The sequence below is a fragment of the Rattus norvegicus genome, unplaced genomic scaffold (genome assembly GCF_021556685.1).
Source record: "Rattus norvegicus strain SHRSP/BbbUtx unplaced genomic scaffold, alternate assembly SHRSP_T2T unassigned-0000110, whole genome shotgun sequence".
Taxonomy (NCBI): domain Eukaryota; kingdom Metazoa; phylum Chordata; class Mammalia; order Rodentia; family Muridae; genus Rattus; species Rattus norvegicus.
Genome location: NW_028238831.1, coordinates 355001 through 374084, shown reverse-complemented (window position 1 = coordinate 374084; position 19084 = coordinate 355001). Strand labels below are relative to the sequence as shown.

The window sequence follows — 19084 nt, the reverse complement described above, 5'->3', positions numbered from 1 at the left end:
CGTATGGTATGGTGGGAAGATGTAAGGGAGAGAAAAATAAAAAATAGATAGATAGATAGATAGATAGATAGATAGATAGATAGATAGATAGATAGATAGATAGAGTGATTCATGCTCCCAGCCTCCTATGTACAGAGTTCCCCGAGGCGTTTTTACTCGCCAAATAAAGACTGCGGTGTTTCCCAACACACCATGTGAATGTCCGTGGCTGTCGAAATTATTTCATTTATGTTTTTCACGTTTGTCGTCCGTGTCACTTCAAGGCCATTGTGACTTCAGTCTTGTTATTGATTCATATATGCTTTCTATTTCTTTTCATTTTTCAAAACCTTTTTGTCTAAATTGTATTTGTCATTCACCTTGATTTAAACATTTATTAAAGTCCAGTTTGCCATTTATTCGTATTTACTCGTATTTTATTATTATTTTATAAATTTATTCCATCATTTCGTTTCAGTCGTCTATATTTGCCCTTCATCTCGTTCCCGCTTTTCTTTTTTTCTTTTTTCTTTTTTCTTTTTTCAGAGCTGGGGACTGAATCCAGGGCCTTGCATTTGCTAGGCAAGCACTCTACCACAGAGCTAAATCCCCAACCCCGTCGTTCCCACTTTATGTCTGTTAACATTTAATTGTTTTATCTCCCTTGTCCTTCTGTGTCCCTCGTCTTAATTTCTGCTTTATTGTTTTCTTTTTTTTTAAATTTATTTATTTAACGCATGTGAGTACACTGTAGCTGTCTTCAGACACACCAGAAGAGGGCATCAGGTCTCATTACAGATGGTTGTGAGCCACCATGTGGTTGCTGGGATTTGAACTCAGGACCTCTGGGAGAGCGGTCAGTGCTCTTAACCGCTGAGCCATCTCTCCATCCCATCTGTTTTATTGTTTACATCGCACTTACTCTGTTTTTATGGCGATCTATTAACTTTTTTCCATGTCAGTCGTCGGTATCTGTTGATCACCTTGATTTTTTTTTTCTTTTTTCTTTTTTTCGGAGCTGGGGACCGAACCCAGGGCCTTACTCTTGCTAGGCAAGCGCTCTACCACTGAGCTAAATCCCCAACCCCGATCACCTTGATTTTTGTTTTATTGTTTATTCACATTGACTCTTTATTCATTATTATTTTTAAGTAAAATAAAATAAATAAAATTTAAATATGGTAAAAATATTTGTTAAACAGATATTAAAAGGGAGGTCTACAGCAGATTTTTAAACTAACGGGCACACACACACACACACACACACACACACACACACACACACACACACACAAATTTCTCCCAGAGGTCCTGAGTTCAATTACCAGCAACCACAAGGTGGCTGACAACCATCTGTAATGGGATCTGATGCTCTCTTCTGGTGTGTCTGAAAATAGCTACAGTGTACTCTTACGCATAAATAAAATAAATAAATCTTTAAAAAAAATAAAATAAAATATGAGGTTGGCTCTCTTTGCTCCTCTCTTTGCTCTTTTGCTCTTCCTCTCTTCCCCTCTTCCCCTTTGTCCCTTCTCTCCCCATTCCCCTCCCAAATTCTCTCCACGTGCTCATGACTGGCCTTTACTCTCTTCTTCTACCTTTCTTCTCTCATTAAACCTCTCCGTGGAGGGGAGGGGTGTGTGTGTGAGTGGGGGGAGGGAATGAGGTTGACCAGTCTTCCTGTGTAACAGAGGTTTAAAAGGAGGCTGGTCGACAAAACGTTTTTTTGTGGTTTTTATTCTCTCTCTCTCTCTCTCTCTCTCTCTCTCTCTCTCTCTCTCTCTCTTTCTCTCTCTCTTAATCAACTCGGAAGTCGATCTGCTGTCCCTTTTATTAAAAGCCAAAGTATTAAGTGGCGAGCCGATGTTTCAACTTTCACCATTCTGTTCCTTTCACCAAAAAGAGGGGGTTCTTTGGCTTTTCCTTTCCTTTTTGAAACAAAACGAAAGGAGGAGCTCGACCAGTTGGCCTAGCTTCCCTGTTCCTTTTCCCTCTTCCACGGTATGCTCGATGAAATAAAGTAAATAAATGAAGTTTCTAGTTATGTATTTGTTTGGGAGACCCGAACTCTCTCTCAAGAGAGAGTTGCATCTTCCCGCTGCCCCCCCCCACACACACACAAGGCCTCCTCCCTGTATGTGGGGGGAGGGGGAGGGGTGGACAGGAGCTAGCTGAGAGGGGGTGGGGTGGGGCGGGGCTGGAGAATATGCAGGTTCCTGAAGGTCAGTCGGGGAAGTACTGCTGCTGCCCTAGCACGCTTCAGTGCCTCTTTAGAGTTTAGAGTTTTCTAAAGTTTTCTGCCTGAAATCAGCGAGTGATGATTTCACTGTGAAATGATGTCTGATCATCGCTCTCGCTGTCCTGTCAGGGCTCCGGCTCCTGGCAAATGTCTGACTGAAGGAAACCTTAGTTAGACTCACACCCAGCTGTTTGGAAATGGTAATGGAGTTGATAGCACACCCTGGGGGAAAGAGGCAGACTCCCTTTTTGCTCACTCTCAATTCCCAGCCTCGCCCTGCCAGCTCGGGGATTTCTAAGTAAGGGTGAATCTGGACCATATATGTACAGGGTTTGGCGTTTCTGATTCATGTTTAATGTTTAGTTAAATAAAGCTTGTCAAGGGCTGGAGAGATGGCTCCGAGGTTAAGAGCACTCACCGCTCTGCTCTTCCAGAGGTCCTGAGTTCGATTCCACAGAAACCACATGGTGGCTCACAACCCTCTGCAAAGGGATATCCCATGCACTCTACTGCCCTGTGTATGTGAAAAGGGCTTTAGTGTACTCAATGTAAGTGAAAATAAATAAGTAAACCTTTAAAAGAATGAAACAAAATGAAGCTTGCAAAGAAATTGAGCATCTTAAAATGCCAGGCACGTTTATCCGCTCCTTTTATTTTATTTCGTGTGTGGATCACATAACCACAGAGGTGGTTCCCCTTCCCTTAACCTCGACAGCCCAACTGGGACAGAAGTGCAAACTATCATCTACCTATCTGGGAGTGGAGTGGTTGGATACAGGGAGATGGAGCATTTGCAGTTAGTAAAGTTCTGATGTCGGTTTTTATTTCCTTTCATTTTTGGATAGATATCGGGAGCCTTTTTTTTTTTTAAGTACAAATTTTGTTTTCTGTGCAACATTCTGATCATAGTTTCCCATCGCAAAGCTCTTTCCAGATCCTTCCTCCCCATCCACCACCCCGTACTAACCCAGGCCTGCCCTTAGATGTGGTTGATGCATACCCAGGTGAGTCTCCATTGGAGAAAGGACGATATTCCCATCTCCTATGACTGTCAATGGCCGATGACCTAAATGCCAGTGACTTCGGACTTGACTCCATTTTCCCCTCTGAGAACTGGGTTTGGATCTGTTGAACGCAGGCAGGCCCTCGGTTTTGAAACAAACAAACAAACAAACAAACAAACAAACAAACAAACACACCAAAAAATATTTAAAGCAGGCAACAACTGCCTGCACGCCAAGAGACTGTTGACTCCTCTTTGGAGATAGTACGATGTGAAACTTGCTTAATACAGTAGAGTCCACACAACACAAAGGGAACACTTTAACAAATTATGAAGGAGAGAGGGGGGGTATGTTTATCTACCTCCTCTTGTTTCTCAGACTAGAGATTTCATCTTCCTCTGTCTCTCGAGTGCTGGTGGCTTTGCTGCTGGTTTGGGGGGGGGTTGGGATAGGGATAGGAAGAGAAAAGGCTTGAGTGCTGATTTTAAAGCTCTCTCTCTCTCTAAAGCTCTCTCTCTCTAAAGCTCTCTCTCTCTCTCCCCCCTCCTTCTCTCTCTCTTTACACACACACACACACACACACACACACACACACACACACACACACACACACACACTGGAGAGGAAGACAGGAAGACCTATCTAGATGCAACGTGAAGAAGGCCTATGTCAGATGAGTTAATGGCTAGGGAACTGTTAGCTGGCTAGTCTGCCATTTTGTTGCAGTTGCTAGTATTATAAGGACACTTTCTCATTGGTTGTTTCTGCTGTTGCTGCCAGAATTCATTACATATTCTGTTAGGCTCTTCTGTGTGATAACACACTCAGAAACCGAACACTGTAGGAGTCAGTCTAACTGCTTTCTTTGTTGTCTAGTTACCCGCAATAATCTTGGACCTGAACTGAACACCCAGCAGCACTTCCCGCACCCACCCATGTATAAGCTTTTATAACCTGGACCACCAACACTAGAGCGACAGGGCAGACAGAGACTATTTGGAACCGGACTTCCATTTTGAGTTTTTGTTTGTGTTCTTGTTTTTTTCTCCTGTCCTGTCCTGTCCTGTCCTGTCCTGTCCTGTCCTGTCCTCTCTGTCTGTCTGTCTGTCTGTCTGTCTGTCTGTCTGTCTGTAAATCCACACATATAGTTCTTTCCACATCTTATATCTCAAAACAAATAATGCTTGCTGTGATCCTCATTTCATTCAAGGGTACTACTCTCTAGACCAGAGGAGCCCCCTTACAATTCTCCACAGGTAGTGATGACCGGAGTGTTCAGTGCGACTAAGCAGGAATTATATGGTTGCCGCCATTATGCTTGATCTTACCGAAGGTAGGGTTGCGGGGCATGGTTGCCACGATGGCGACCAGTAGACCGTGATTGAGGAGACGGAACAATAATTAACCTACAATTCTCCCTCTCGGTCAACTGTTTCTCTGTCACTCTCTGTCTCTCTTCCCTCCTTCCCTCCCCCGTCTCTCAGACCTGAATGAGCATTGGAACTAAAGTAAATGTACATGTGAAAAGAAGCCAGGTGTGGTGCTGCATGTCTTTGATTGCATCACTTGAGAGGTGAAGGTGGGTAGAACTCTGTGAGCAGGCTGCAGACCTGATCCAGGTACTGATTTCCAGGGCTTTTGTGCAAAGACCCCTGACTCAACTAAAGAAATGAGGAGGAAAATAAAGAAACAGATACAATTAACTTGGAATAAACCAAACAAACTAAGAAAAAGGAAAGGCAGTAATGGAGTGGCCTGGCTTACAGAGGAGGGGCAGACATTTATCTGCCATTGCCTCCTCGGTTGAACACACAAACACACGCATGGGGGAGGGGGGAGAGACAGAGACAGAGAGAGACAGAGAGACAGAGAGAGAAGAGAGACAGAGACAGGGAGACAGAGAGAGAGACAGACACAGAGAGAGAGAGACAGACAGACAGAGACAGAGAGACACAGAAAATTCGATCTCTCTCTCTCTCTCTCTCTCTCTCTCTCTCTCTCTCTCTCTCTCTCTCATCAGGCTGAGCTCAGGGACAGTGAGTTCCACACTCACTCAGAGAAAAACTCTGTCTCCAGTCACCCTCACCCACACGCCTTCAAAATGATCCATTGTACTATTTTAGATTTATGTCTGAGGAGCCCCTCTCCCTCCGCCTCCTCCTGTTACGTTGTAGAAACGTTTAATCCCAAACAGGGCTTCTCTCCTACCCTGCCTTGATGATTCTGTTCCTGGATAAAAGATACACAAGCTTTATTATCTACAGGAAGCCTTAAATAGCACTAGAAGACCTGGGCAGGCAGATATCTACCCTCTAGGTTGTTAGTTTTGGGGGTTTTGTTTGTTTGTTTGTTTTTGTGTTTTTTGTTGTTGTTTTTAATTTTTTTAGATTTGTTTTTTATTTATCTGAGTATGCTGCAGTTATCTTCAGACACACCAGAAGAGATCAATCAGATCTCATTACAGATGGTTGTGAGCCACCATGTGGTTGCTGGCAATTGAACTCAGGACGTCTGGAAGAGCAGTCAGTGCTCTTAACCGCTGAGCCATCTCTCCAGCCCCTGTTGTTGTTTTTTGTTTTGGTCAAAAACCTGGATTCTCGGGGTTGGGGATTTAGCTCAGTGGTAGAGCGCTTGCCTAGCAAGCGCAAGGCCCTGGGAAGAGCAAGGTCCCCAGCTCCGGAAAAAAAGAAAAGAGGAAGAAAAAACAAACAAAACAAACAAAACAAAAAAAAACCCTCTGGATTCTCAGGAGCTGTGTGGTGTGTCCTCTTATGTTCTGGTGCCCTCTTCTGGCATGCAGACATATAGGAATCAGAGAGAGCCCACATTTTTGTCCAGGAACAAACAAACTGCCAAACTGCCAAACAAACAACAAAGGATTGTAGGTTTTGACTGGCTCTGTAGGTTTCAGAGAAAGGCAGGGCAGACCTCTGTGAGTTTGGGACTAGACTACTCTACCGAGCAAGTTCCAGGGAGGGATTCCACAGGAGCACAGTGGACTGGACAAAATTTTGACTTTGTAATTTTATTTTTTGCCCAATTGGGATTTATGATTTGATTGTCACAAAACTTATACCTTTCATTTTATTTTATTTTCGGCCAAAATTTCATTTTCAGTTTCACTTCCGATTTAACTTTTAATTTCTTGTCGCGCTTATGTTCGGATCGAGTTAATTCTCTGGGGAGCTGTGCCCTTGCCACTGGTGCTGGCAGAAGGGGATCCCGAGATCTAGAGGTTCTGTGTGGTGGGCTGTGTGGCAGAGGAAAAAAATGAAATTAAGAACATATATAAATCTATGGATTTGTATAAGGAGAAACGTATGGTATGGTGGGAAGATGTAAGGGAGAGAAAAATAAAAAATAGATAGATAGATAGATAGATAGATAGATAGATAGATAGATAGATAGATAGAGTGATTCATGCTCCCAGCCTCCTATGTACAGAGTTCCCCGAGGCGTTTTTACTCGCCAAATAAAGACTGCGGTGTTTCCCAACACACCATGTGAATGTCCGTGGCTGTCGAAATTATTTCATTTATGTTTTTCACGTTTGTCGTCCGTGTCACTTCAAGGCCATTGTGACTTCAGTCTTGTTATTGATTCATATATGCTTTCTATTTCTTTTCATTTTTCAAAACCTTTTTGTCTAAATTGTATTTGTCATTCACCTTGATTTAAACATTTATTAAAGTCCAGTTTGCCATTTATTCGTATTTACTCGTATTTTATTATTATTTTATAAATTTATTCCATCATTTCGTTTCAGTCGTCTATATTTGCCCTTCATCTCGTTCCCGCTTTTCTTTTTTTCTTTTTTCTTTTTCTTTTTTTCAGAGCTGGGGACTGAATCCAGGGCCTTGCATTTGCTAGGCAAGCACTCTACCACAGAGCTAAATCCCCAACCCCGTCGTTCCCACTTTATGTCTGTTAACATTTAATTGTTTTATCTCCCTTGTCCTTCTGTGTCCCTCGTCTTAATTTCTGCTTTATTGTTTTCTTTTTTTTTTAAATTTATTTATTTAACGCATGTGAGTACACTGTAGCTGTCTTCAGACACACCAGAAGAGGGCATCAGGTCTCATTACAGATGGTTGTGAGCCACCATGTGGTTGCTGGGATTTGAACTCAGGACCTCTGGGAGAGCGGTCAGTGCTCTTAACCGCTGAGCCATCTCTCCATCCCATCTGTTTTATTGTTTACATCGCACTTACTCTGTTTTTATGGCGATCTATTAACTTTTTTCCATGTCAGTCGTCGGTATCTGTTGATCACCTTGATTTTTTTTTTCTTTTTTCTTTTTTTCGGAGCTGGGGACCGAACCCAGGGCCTTACTCTTGCTAGGCAAGCGCTCTACCACTGAGCTAAATCCCCAACCCCGATCACCTTGATTTTTGTTTTATTGTTTATTCACATTGACTCTTTATTCATTATTATTTTTAAGTAAAATAAAATAAATAAAATTTAAATATGGTAAAAATATTTGTTAAACAGATATTAAAAGGGAGGTCTACAGCAGATTTTTAAACTAACGGGCACACACACACACACACACACACACACACACACACACACACACACACACAAATTTCTCCCAGAGGTCCTGAGTTCAATTACCAGCAACCACAAGGTGGCTGACAACCATCTGTAATGGGATCTGATGCTCTCTTCTGGTGTGTCTGAAAATAGCTACAGTGTACTCTTACGCATAAATAAAATAAATAAATCTTTAAAAAAAATAAAATAAAATATGAGGTTGGCTCTCTTTGCTCCTCTCTTTGCTCTTTTGCTCTTCCTCTCTTCCCCTCTTCCCCTTTGTCCCTTCTCTCCCCATTCCCCTCCCAAATTCTCTCCACGTGCTCATGACTGGCCTTTACTCTCTTCTTCTACCTTTCTTCTCTCATTAAACCTCTCCGTGGAGGGGAGGGGTGTGTGTGTGAGTGGGGGGAGGGGGGAATGAGGTTGACCAGTCTTCCTGTGTAACAGAGGTTTAAAAGGAGGCTGGTCGACAAAACGTTTTTTTGTGGTTTTTATTCTCTCTCTCTCTCTCTCTCTCTCTCTCTCTCTCTCTCTCTCTCTCTCTCTTTCTCTCTCTCTTAATCAACTCGGAAGTCGATCTGCTGTCCCTTTTATTAAAAGCCAAAGTATTAAGTGGCGAGCCGATGTTTCAACTTTCACCATTCTGTTCCTTTCACCAAAAAGAGGGGGTTCTTTGGCTTTTCCTTTCCTTTTTGAAACAAAACGAAAGGAGGAGCTCGACCAGTTGGCCTAGCTTCCCTGTTCCTTTTCCCTCTTCCACGGTATGCTCGATGAAATAAAGTAAATAAATGAAGTTTCTAGTTATGTATTTGTTTGGGAGACCCGAACTCTCTCTCAAGAGAGAGTTGCATCTTCCCGCTGCCGCCCCCCCCCCCCCACACACACACAAGGCCTCCTCCCTGTATGTGGGGGGAGGGGAGGGGTGGACAGGAGCTAGCTGAGAGGGGGTGGGGTGGGGCGGGGCTGGAGAATATGCAGGTTCCTGAAGGTCAGTCGGGGAAGTACTGCTGCTGCCCTAGCACGCTTCAGTGCCTCTTTAGAGTTTAGAGTTTTCTAAAGTTTTCTGCCTGAAATCAGCGAGTGATGATTTCACTGTGAAATGATGTCTGATCATCGCTCTCGCTGTCCTGTCAGGGCTCCGGCTCCTGGCAAATGTCTGACTGAAGGAAACCTTAGTTAGACTCACACCCAGCTGTTTGGAAATGGTAATGGAGTTGATAGCACACCCTGGGGGAAAGAGGCAGACTCCTTTTTGCTCACTCTCAATTCCCAGCCTCGCCCTGCCAGCTCGGGGATTTCTAAGTAAGGGTGAATCTGGACCATATATGTACAGGGTTTGGCGTTTCTGATTCATGTTTAATGTTTAGTTAAATAAAGCTTGTCAAGGGCTGGAGAGATGGCTCTCCACAGAGGTGGTTCCCCTTTTCTTAACCCGACTGGGACAGAAGTGCAAACTATCATCTACCTATCTGGGAGTGGAGTGGTTGGATACAGGGAGATGGAGCATTTGCAGTTAGTAAAGTTCTGCTGTCGGTTTTGTTTTGTTTTGTTTTGTTTTGTTTTGTTTTGTTTCCTTTCATTTTTGGATAGATTTTTTGGATAGCCTTTTTTTTTTCTTTTTAAATACAAATTTTGTTTTCTGTGCAACATTCTGATCATAGTTTCCCATCGCAAAGCTCTTTCCAGATCCTTCCTCCCCATCCACCACCCCGTACTAACCCAGGCCTGCCCTTAGATGTGGTTGATGCATACCCAGGTGAGTCTCCATTGGAGAAAGGACGATATTCCCATCTCCTATGACTGTCAATGGCAGATGACTTAAATGCCAGTGACTTCGGACTTGACTCCATTTTCCCCTCTGAGAACTGGGTTTGGATCTGTTGAACGCAGGCAGGCCCTCGGTTTTGAAACAAACAAACAAACAAACAAACAAACAAACAAACAAACACACCAAAAAATATTTAAAGCAGGCAACAACTGTCTGCACGCCAAGAGACTGTTGACTCCTCTTTGGAGCTAGTACGATGTGAAACTTGCTTAATAAAGTAGAGTCCACACAACACAAAGGGAACACTTTAACAAATTATGAAGGAGAGAGGGGGGTATGTTTATCTACCTCCTCTTGTTTCTCAGACCAGAGATTTCATCTTCCTCTGTCTCTCGAGTGCTGGTGGCTTTGCTGCTGGTTTGGGGGGGGATTGGGATAGGGATAGGAAGAGAAAAGGCTTGAGTGCTGATTTTAAAGCTCTCTCTCTCTCTCAAGCTCTCTCTCTCTAAAGCTCTCTCTCTCTCTCCCCCTCTTTCTCTCTCTCTTTACACACACACACACACACACACACACACACACACACACACACACACACACACTCACTCACTTCCTAGGATGAAAGAAAAGAAATGAAAAGGAAGGCACCCATGGTGATGCATGACTTTGATCTCACTTTGGTCTCAGCACTGGAGAGGAAGATAGGAAGACCTATCTAGATGCAACGTGAAGAAGGCCTATGTCAGATGAGTTAATGGCTAGGGAACTGTTAGCTGGCTAGTCTGCCATTTTGTTGCAGTTGCTAATATTATAAGGACACTTTCTCATTGGTTGTTTCTGCTGTTGCTGCCAGAATTCATTACATATTCTGTTAGGCTCTTCTGTGTGATAACACACTCAGAAACCGAACACTGTAGGAGTCAGTCTAACTGCTTTCTTTGTTGTCTAGTTACCCGCAATAATCTTGGACCTGAACTGAACACCCAGCAGCACTTCCCGCACCCACCCATGTATAAGCTTTTATAACCTGGACCACCAACACTAGAGCGACAGGGCAGACAGAGACTATTTGGAACCGGACTTCCATTTTGAGTTTTTGTTTGTGTTCTTGTTTTTTTCTCCTGTCCTGTCCTGTCCTGTCCTGTCCTGTCCTGTCCTGTCTCTGTCTGTCTGTCTGTCTGTCTGTCTGTCTGTCTGTCTGTCTGTCTGTAAATCCACACATATAGTTCTTTCCACATCTTATATCTCAAAACAAATAATGCTTGCTGTGATCCTCATTTCATTCAAGGGTACTACTCTCTAGACCAGAGGAGCCCCCTTACAATTCTCCACAGGTAGTGATGACCGGAGTGTTCAGTGCGACTAAGCAGGAATTATATGGTTGCCGCCATTATGCTTGATCTTACCGAAGGTAGGGTTGCGGGGCATGGTTGCCACGATGGCGACCAGTAGACCGTGATTGAGGAGACGGAACAATAATTAACCTACAATTCTCCCTCTCTGTCAACTGTTTCTCTGTCACTCTCTGTCTCTCTTCCCTCTTTCCCTCCCCCGTCTCTCAGACCTGAATGCCTCCTCTGTTGAACACACAAACACACGCGCCGAGAGAGCGAGAGAGCGAGAGAGCGAGAGAGCGAGAGAGCGAGAGAGCGAGAGAGCGAGAGAGCGAGAGAGCGAGAGAGCGAGAGAGAGAGAGAGAGAGAGAGAGATCTGTTAATCTGTTTGTCTCCCTCCCCTAGTTTTTCAGACAGGGTTTCTTTATGAAAAGAAAGAAACTGGTAGCTGTAGGCTGGTAGCTGCTGGCTGTTAAAGGTCTAGGTAAAACAATGTGATGGCCTAAGAGGAAAATAAAGAAACAGATACAATTAACTGTTAAGGCCTAGATGCCGTGTGAATGAGGCCTACATCAGATTGGTTAAGATAACTGTCACCTGGCTAGCCTGCCATTTTAATATTGCAAGGACGCCTTCTCATAGGTTGTTTCTGCTGTCACTGCCAGAGTTCATTACATATTCTGTTAGGTTCTGTATGACACACACTCAGAAACCAAACATTGTAGAATCCAGTGTGTCCTTGAGTGCGTGTCTACAATGCGTGCGTGCGTGCGTGCGTCTGTGCATGCGTGTGTCCATGGCCATGCTAGAGCCCACTCCAGATTTGTGTTTCAGAGATCTTTACTTATTTATTTTTCCTGCCTTGGCTTGTGTAGGCACTAAGTCACCACACTTCCCGAAAAACAAAATGAAACAAAACAAAACAAAATCCACCAACAAATGGACCAAACCCAAACCCCAAGCCAGACAAACAAATATTCCTGCCTGCCTGTCTGTCTATCAGGGCTACAACAGAGAGAAGTGGAATCTTGAATGAACAAAACTAGAATACCTAAGTCTGCCTGTTTCCCCTCTTCCCACCCTCCCCTGCCCCCCAGCCCATCCCCTAGAGCTGGTCTAGCATGTTCTCTGACCCTGGGGGTGCGGTGAACCGGCCTGCCTTGCTAAACTCTGTAGTGTATAAACTTGGTAACTCTAGAAAGCAGGAGCTGAAAATGTGCAGATAAGGTGGTGGTCGAGCTGTGTGTGTGTTGGTGTGGGAGGGAGACTGCTTCGGTAACTGCTGCTTTTCAATGTCCGGCTGAAACTCTGTGCTTATGATGTATCTTTTGGTTTATTCGATTTTACTTACTGTCTATTGGGTTTGCATTTGATTTTTATTGATTTTATTGATATTTATGTTTAACTATTTTGACCTGGCTAAATGACTGACTGACTGACTGACTGACTGACTAAGTCTACCTGGCATACAGGAGGAATTCAAGGACGAATGATTGTTTAAGTATGACAAAAATAAGTAAGTAAGTAAGTAAGTAAGTAAGTAAGTAAGTAAGTAAGTAAGGGGGTTGGGGATTTAGCTCAGTGGTAGAGCGCTTGCCTAGCAAGTGCAAGGCCCTGGGTTCTGTCCCCAGCTCCGAAAAAAAGAAAGAAAAAAAGTAAGTAAGTAAGTAAGTAAGTAAGTAAGTAAGTAAGTAAATAAATAAATAAATAAATAAATAAATAAATAAATAAATACGATCATTTAGAAGTAATATAGGCAGAAGGAGAACATGTGGCTGTGGATGGTCTGAGGCTTCTGGCTGCTTTTGGGTGCCTCTTCACCTTTCTGCACGTGCAAACTGAGTTTAATTAAGTTCTGTTTCCCTAGAGGCTGGGAAAGGGAGAAACAGAAGTGACCTGGAACATCAGGGCTAATGGCCGGCTGCTTCCATCTTGGTGAGGTCAGGTGTCAGCCAAGCTGGCTGCCAACCATCCACAGTTGAATCCAAAGTGCCCAAATGGGACACTATAACAAATCATGTATACAGATTTGTGTATATAGAAAACATTTTTCCTTTCTCTTCTTTTCTTTTCTTGAGAAATTCAGCTGGTCCTGATGTCTTTCCCTCGGTGTGTCCCTCTGTCATCTCTCTCTCTCTGTCTCTTTGTCTTACTGTCTCTGTCTGTCTCTGTCTGTCTCTGTCTCTGTCTCTGTCTCTGTCTCTGTCTCTCTCTCTCTCTCTCTCTCTCTCTGTGTGTGTGTGTGTGTGTGTGTGTGTGTGTTCCTTAATCTCAGCAGCACTACTCATCCAATCGATTTTTCCTCTCCCCTTGTCTCCTTCACATGGCTATTACCCCACCTTAAACAGCACTAGAAGAGCCTGGCAGGCAGATATCTACCCTCTATGCTGTCAGAATTTTTTTTTTTTTTTTTTTTTTTAAAGTCAAAACCTGGATTCTCAGGAGCCATGTGGTGTGTCCTCCTAGGTTCTGGTGCCCTCTTCTGGCATGCAGACATATAGTCAGCAGAGAGAGCTGTGTGGGTGGCCGAGGCAGGCAGAGTGGACCTCTGTGAGCTTGAGGCTAGATAAGTCTACGGAGCAAGTTCCATGACTGCCTGGGCTATACCAAAAGAAACGTACCTTGAGGCAAAACAAAACAAAGCAGAAAAGGTTCTGCTTTTATTTTACAGACATGTGTTCTCTCTAGTCCTATTGACTATAGAAGTTTGATCATGAAGTCACATTGATTTTTATTACAGAGTTTATTTGTGTGTGTGTGTGTGTGAGAGAGAGAGAGAGAGAGAGAGAGAGAGAGAGAGTTTTTTCTTTAATCTTCAAACATATTTTTTATTGTTTATTTATTTTATGAGCACACTGTCACTGTCTTCAACACACAAGGAGAGGATTCCATTACAGATGGTTGTGAGCCACCATGTGGTTGCTGGGATTTGAACTAAGGATCTCTGGAAGAGCAGTCAGTGCTCTTCACCGCTGAGCCGTCTCTCCAGCCCTGAAACAATATCTTGAATAAACAATAACAAAAACACTAAAACTAAGTCTGCCAGTTTTCCTCTTTCTCTCTCTCTCTCTCTCTCTCTCTCTCCCTCCCTCCCTCCCTCCCTTCCTTCTTTCTTCCTTTCTTTCTTTTTCTTCAGATAGGATTTCTTAGTGAATGATATTTATGTTGATATAAATTTTTTACGTACTTTTGACTGGCTAACTAACTAGCTAAGTCTGCCTGTCCTAAAGAAGGAGTTCCCCTGCCACAACTAAATACGTGCATAGAAAAAAAATATATAATTATTAACTTGGGATGAAACTAATGTAACAAGCAAGCAAACAAACGCACAAACAAACAAAGTAGGGATGGTGGTGCTGGGTGCCTGGTATATGGGAGATGGGAGACCTGTGGTCTAGAGCGTCCAGAGCTCTGGCCTCCATACTCTGGACTGCATTCTCTCTAGCAATCTTCCCAAAGTGGCTGTATTTAACCATGTTTTTATTTTTTAAATTGGCTCTCTCTCTCTCTCTCTCTCTCTCTCTCTCTCTCTCTCTCTCTCTCTCTTTCTCCCTCCCTCCCTCCCTCCCTCCCTCCCTCCCCCCACCACACACACAGAGGCACGTGTGAACAAGGGAATGCAAATGCACAAAATAAGTATGTTTTGATCAGAGTGAAAACAAATCACGGGAATTTTAACCATTCCACCATCATTCCACCATTCTTTTAATTTACTCTCTGTGTTTAGTCTTCCAAAGAGGGTGGCAGGTGTGTGGTTTGGTGAGTGCCGGCTGGCGGTGGCAGCGAGGAACAGAGAACAACAACAACCCCCCTCCCCCCATCGGGATCGGTGGAGGGTTTTAAAAATGAGTGAGCCATTTAAAAATGGTGTGGAACTGAGGTCGCCGCCACCCTCCCCTCACGCCGGAGTTTGGACGCTCCCTTTTCCTAACTGTGCCTGTTCCTTGCTAATTGTTAACCGATTCGAGAGTGCATGTCCTTTCACTTAGAGGTGGCCTGTTTTCACCGCTCCGTCCTACTTTCCTTTTCTGGGTGCCTGAGGGGGTTGGCCCCGAGTCCATCCCGCGTTCACTGTGTTCCGGCGGGACAACCGGGACCGTTTGTGCCATTCGGGAGAAGTGGTGGGTACCTGCCCCGTTGTGCGTGGGTGAGTGTCCCCCTGAGCTAGGGAGGTCACTCTGGAGAGACGGAATGAGTGTGTGTGGCGGCGGCGGCGCGTGACAGTCTGTATTGGTTTGCTTGATCGAGATCGCTGTCGGGCGACACCTAGTGGCGACAAGTTTCCGCAACGCTCCTGTCCCCCGGTTGGTGACAAAGGACGGGGAAGTGCCTGTGGTGAGCCGGCCAGGGTGAGAGGGTGACAGGCAAGCAGGCGGGTGCGCGACGGAGACGCCGTCCTGTCTGGGGACCATCTCTAGCTAGGAGGTTGTACCTGGAGAACTTCAGGGGAGGAGGGTGGCTGTACGACCTATTGGGACACAAGGAGGGGTTGGTGGCAGCTGGATGAGGTCGACCAGAAGGCTTGGGCCCCGTCCCGGATTTTTTTTTTTTTTTCCAATTTTTTTTTAAATTTTTTATTTTATTTTATTTTATTTTTTATTTCTTCCCTCCTCTCCGGTCCCAGCCAGCGGGACCATAGACACTTTTGAGGCCGAGAGGGTGCTGTGTCCCCGGCCTCCGAGCCGAGGTGGCCCGGCTAGGGGCGCCACGGAGTTTTTTTTTTTTTTTCTTTTCCAGGAGTCCCTTCGGTCCCAGCCAGCGGGACCATAGACACTTTTGAGGCCGAGAGGGTGCTGTGTCCCCGGCCTCCGAGCCGAGGTGGCCCGGCTAGGGGGCGCCACGGAGTTTTTCTTTTCCAGGAGTCCCTTCGGTCCCTGATAGCGGGAGCCTGGACCTCTGAGGCCGAGAGGGTGCTGTGTCCCCGGCCTCCGAGCCGAGGTGGCCCGGCTAGGGGGCGCCACGGAGTTTTTTTTTTTTTTTTCTTTTCCAGGAGTCCCTTCGGTCCCTGATAGCGGGAGCCTGGACCTCTGAGGCCGAGAGGGTGCTGTGTCCCCGGCCTCCGAGCCGAGGTGGCCCGGCTAGGGGGCGCCACGGAGTTTTTTTTTTTTTTTTTCTTTTCCAGGAGTCCCTTCGGTCCCTGATAGCGGGAGCCTGGACCTCTGAGGCCGAGAGGGTGCTGTGTCCCCGGCCTCCGAGCCGAGGTGGCCCGGCTAGGGGGCGCCAGGTTTTTTTTTTTTTTTCTTTTCCAGGAGTCCCTTCGGTCCCTGATAGCGGGAGCCTGGACCTCTGAGGCCGAGAGGGTGCTGTGTCCCCGGCCTCCGAGCCGAGGTGGCCCGGCTAGGGGGCGCCACGGAGTTTTTTTTTTTTTTTCTTTTCCAGGAGTCCCTTCGGTCCCTGATAGCGGGAGCCTGGACCTCTGAGGCCGAGAGGGTGCTGTGTCCCCGGCCTCCGAGCCGAGGTGGCCCGGCTAGGTGGCGCCACGGATTTTTTTCTTTTCCAGGAGTCCTTCGGTCCCTGATAGCGGGAGCCTGGACCTCTGAGGCCGAGAGGGTGCTGTGTCCCCGGCCTCCGAGCCGAGGTGGCCCGGCTAGGGGGCGCCACGGAGTTTTTTTTTTTTTTCTTTTCCAGGAGTCCCTTCGGTCCCTGATAGCGGGAGCCTGGACCTCTGAGGCCGAGAGGGTGCTGTGTCCCCGGCCTCCGAGCCGAGGTGTCCCGGCTAGGGGGCGCCTCCGAGACTTTATTTTTTCCAGGATCCTCCCCGGTCCCTGCCAGCGGGAGCATGGACTTCTGAGGCCGAGGGGAAGCTGTGTTCCAGGCTATCTACCATGGCCTCCTCGGTCTGTGAGCACTCAGGGTTCTAAGGTCGACCAGTTGTTCCTTTGCGGTCCGGTTCTCTTTCTACATGGGGACCTCTTGGGGACACGTCACCGAACATGACTTCCAGACGTTCCGTGTGGCCTGTCATGTTTATCCCTGTGTCTTTTACACTTTTCATCTTTGCTATCTGTCCTTATTGTACCTGGAGATATATGCTGACACGCTGTCCTTTTGACTCTTTTTGTCATTAAAGGACGTTGGAAGAGGCTTGCACCAAGGCTGTTTGCTTGTCCAGCCCTAGCTCTTTTCTTCTGCGCATGGGCCTCTTCGATGCTTGAAGCTTAGCGTCCCCCCCATGAGTACGCGCTTCCTGCTTTCCCGTGCTTGCTTGCCTGTGCTCTCTGGGGCAGCTTTATGACAACCGTCCCGCGTGTCAGGCGTTCCCGATTTCCCCGTGGTGGTTGTCGTCCGTTACCGGTAGGAGTCGTTGGTGCCGAGTGCGACTGGAAGGGTTTTCCCGTTTGGTGCTAGTGACCCCCTGGCGTGCTCCTCTGCGGCCGACCGGTTTTTTTATTTGTTTTTTTTTTTTGTTTTTTTTTTTTGTTTTTTGGAAGGAGTTCCCGAACCTCCGCTGCTTGGTGGTGTGTCCCTTTCTTTCCTGCTGTGTGCCTCCCGAGTTGCACCTTTTCTCCTTCGAAGGGATTTTATTTTTTTATTTTTATTTTTTTTATTTTTATTTTTTTTGAAGGAGTTCCCGAACCTCCGCTGCCCGTTGAGTCCCGTTCTTCCACGCCACGTGCCTCCCGAGTGCAACGCTTCCTTTTTCTCGCCCTCGAGAAGGGTAAATTTTTTTTTTTTGTGTGTGTGTGGCAGTGTTAGCGACTTCTTCCCGTGCTCTCTCTCGCTCTTCTCGCTCGTATTCCCGTCCAGTGCGTGTTAGAAAGCTCTCACGCCCGTTGTTCCCGATGCATGGCGTGTCTCGCTCCCGTTGGATCGATGTGGTGCTGCCGCGTTCTCTTCGGGCCGGGGCCTAAGCCGCGCCAGGCGAGGGACGGACATTCATGGCGAATGGTCATTCAGCGCGAATGGCGACCGCTCTTCTCGTTCTGCCAGCGGGCCCCTCGTCTCTCCTCCCCATTCCTTTGCAGGGTGGTGTGTGGAAGTCAGGGGTGCGGCTGTCCGGCACGAGCGCTGACCCGCGCACACTTGTTGCTGTGGTTCGCGGTGTCCCTGTGGACGTGTCGGGGGCGCTTGCCCCCACGCCGTTCACTGCTTCGCGGCCCTCTTCCCCCGTGCCGGGGGAAGGTGGTAGACCCGCTGCGGTGCATACCCTTCCCGAATGGTGTGTGCACGCGCCCTGCTTTGTGTGAGCCTTGCGGTGCTCCTGGAGCGTTCCGGGCTTTGACCACCAAGGTGCCCGCTTCTGAGTTGGCGGTGGCGCTTCCCGCTCCCCGGCGTGCCTCCTGTGCTCCATGGTGCTTGTGCCTTTACGCTTTCCCTTGTCCTAGTTGCCGGCTTTCTGCACGGTGACAGAAAAGGGGGGTCGAGGAGTTGAGTGTGCGGTTAAAAGGCTCCTTCCGTTGGGTGAGCGCCCACCCCGTGCCTATGTTTTTGGTGCCTTCACCCGCGGGCCCTGCGCGGTTAGGGTGGTGCTGAGCGATCGCGGCTGGCCCTTTTTAAAGACCGGACTCCCTCAAGTCAAGGCTCCTCCTTTGTGTGCGCCTTGAAGAGGCCTGGCCCTCGGCGGGGACCTGTCGCAGGTCCCCCCGGTCCGCGAATGCTCAAGAAGACCCCGGAGAAAGAGACCTTTGCCGATACCGCAGACCCCCCACCAGCTGGCGCGTGGTCCTTCCCGTTCTGTCCCGCGCCTGTTGCTCGTTTCCCGTTGCGTGCACGGAGCCCTTGGCTGCTCGTCGGTGTTGGGTTCGTCCCGCCCTCAGTGAGGAATTTGCCTTCTCTAGCTATCTTCGGAAAGGGCTTTACGATCTCCGAGGGGCTTCTCCCGGATGGTCCCCTCGGCTGCCCGCCCTGACCTCAGCCTTCTGCGCGCAGCGTTTGCTCTCTCGCCTACCGCGACCCGCGCCTCCCCGCTCCGAGTACGAGGAGGGATCACGCGGGACGGGGCTCTGTCGACCTGCCGCTGTGCGGAGCTTGTGGGGGAGATTGGGTTTCTGGTGGCAGGTGGCGGGGAAGGGCCGTGCACACGCCCGCGTGCGCGGTACCCCCTCTCACCGCGAGGGGTCGTCGCGGGACGGGTGGGTTTGGAAGGGCGGCGCTGGGCTCCCGGTCCCACCCGCCTCCGTTTCCCCCGTGCCCTCCGTCGCGTGTGCGTCCCTCCCACGCGCGTCCACGTCCCGGCCACTCTCGCGGCGAGGTCGTGTCGCGTGTGGTGCGTGCCGCGTGCTCTCGG

At 47.4% G+C, this 19084-nt stretch overlaps 1 long non-coding RNA gene across 1 annotated transcript in view; it reads left to right on the top strand.

The window, feature by feature from the left end:
• The first annotated feature begins 14679 nt into the window (after window positions 1–14679).
• The window catches only part of LOC147997625 (uncharacterized), an 18220-nt gene continuing 13815 nt past the window's right edge, over window positions 14680–19084 (top strand). The window contains exon 1 of the long non-coding RNA XR_015647675.1: window positions 14680–14978. This is a non-coding gene — a long non-coding RNA (uncharacterized LOC147997625). The remainder of the gene's footprint in view (window positions 14979–19084) is intronic.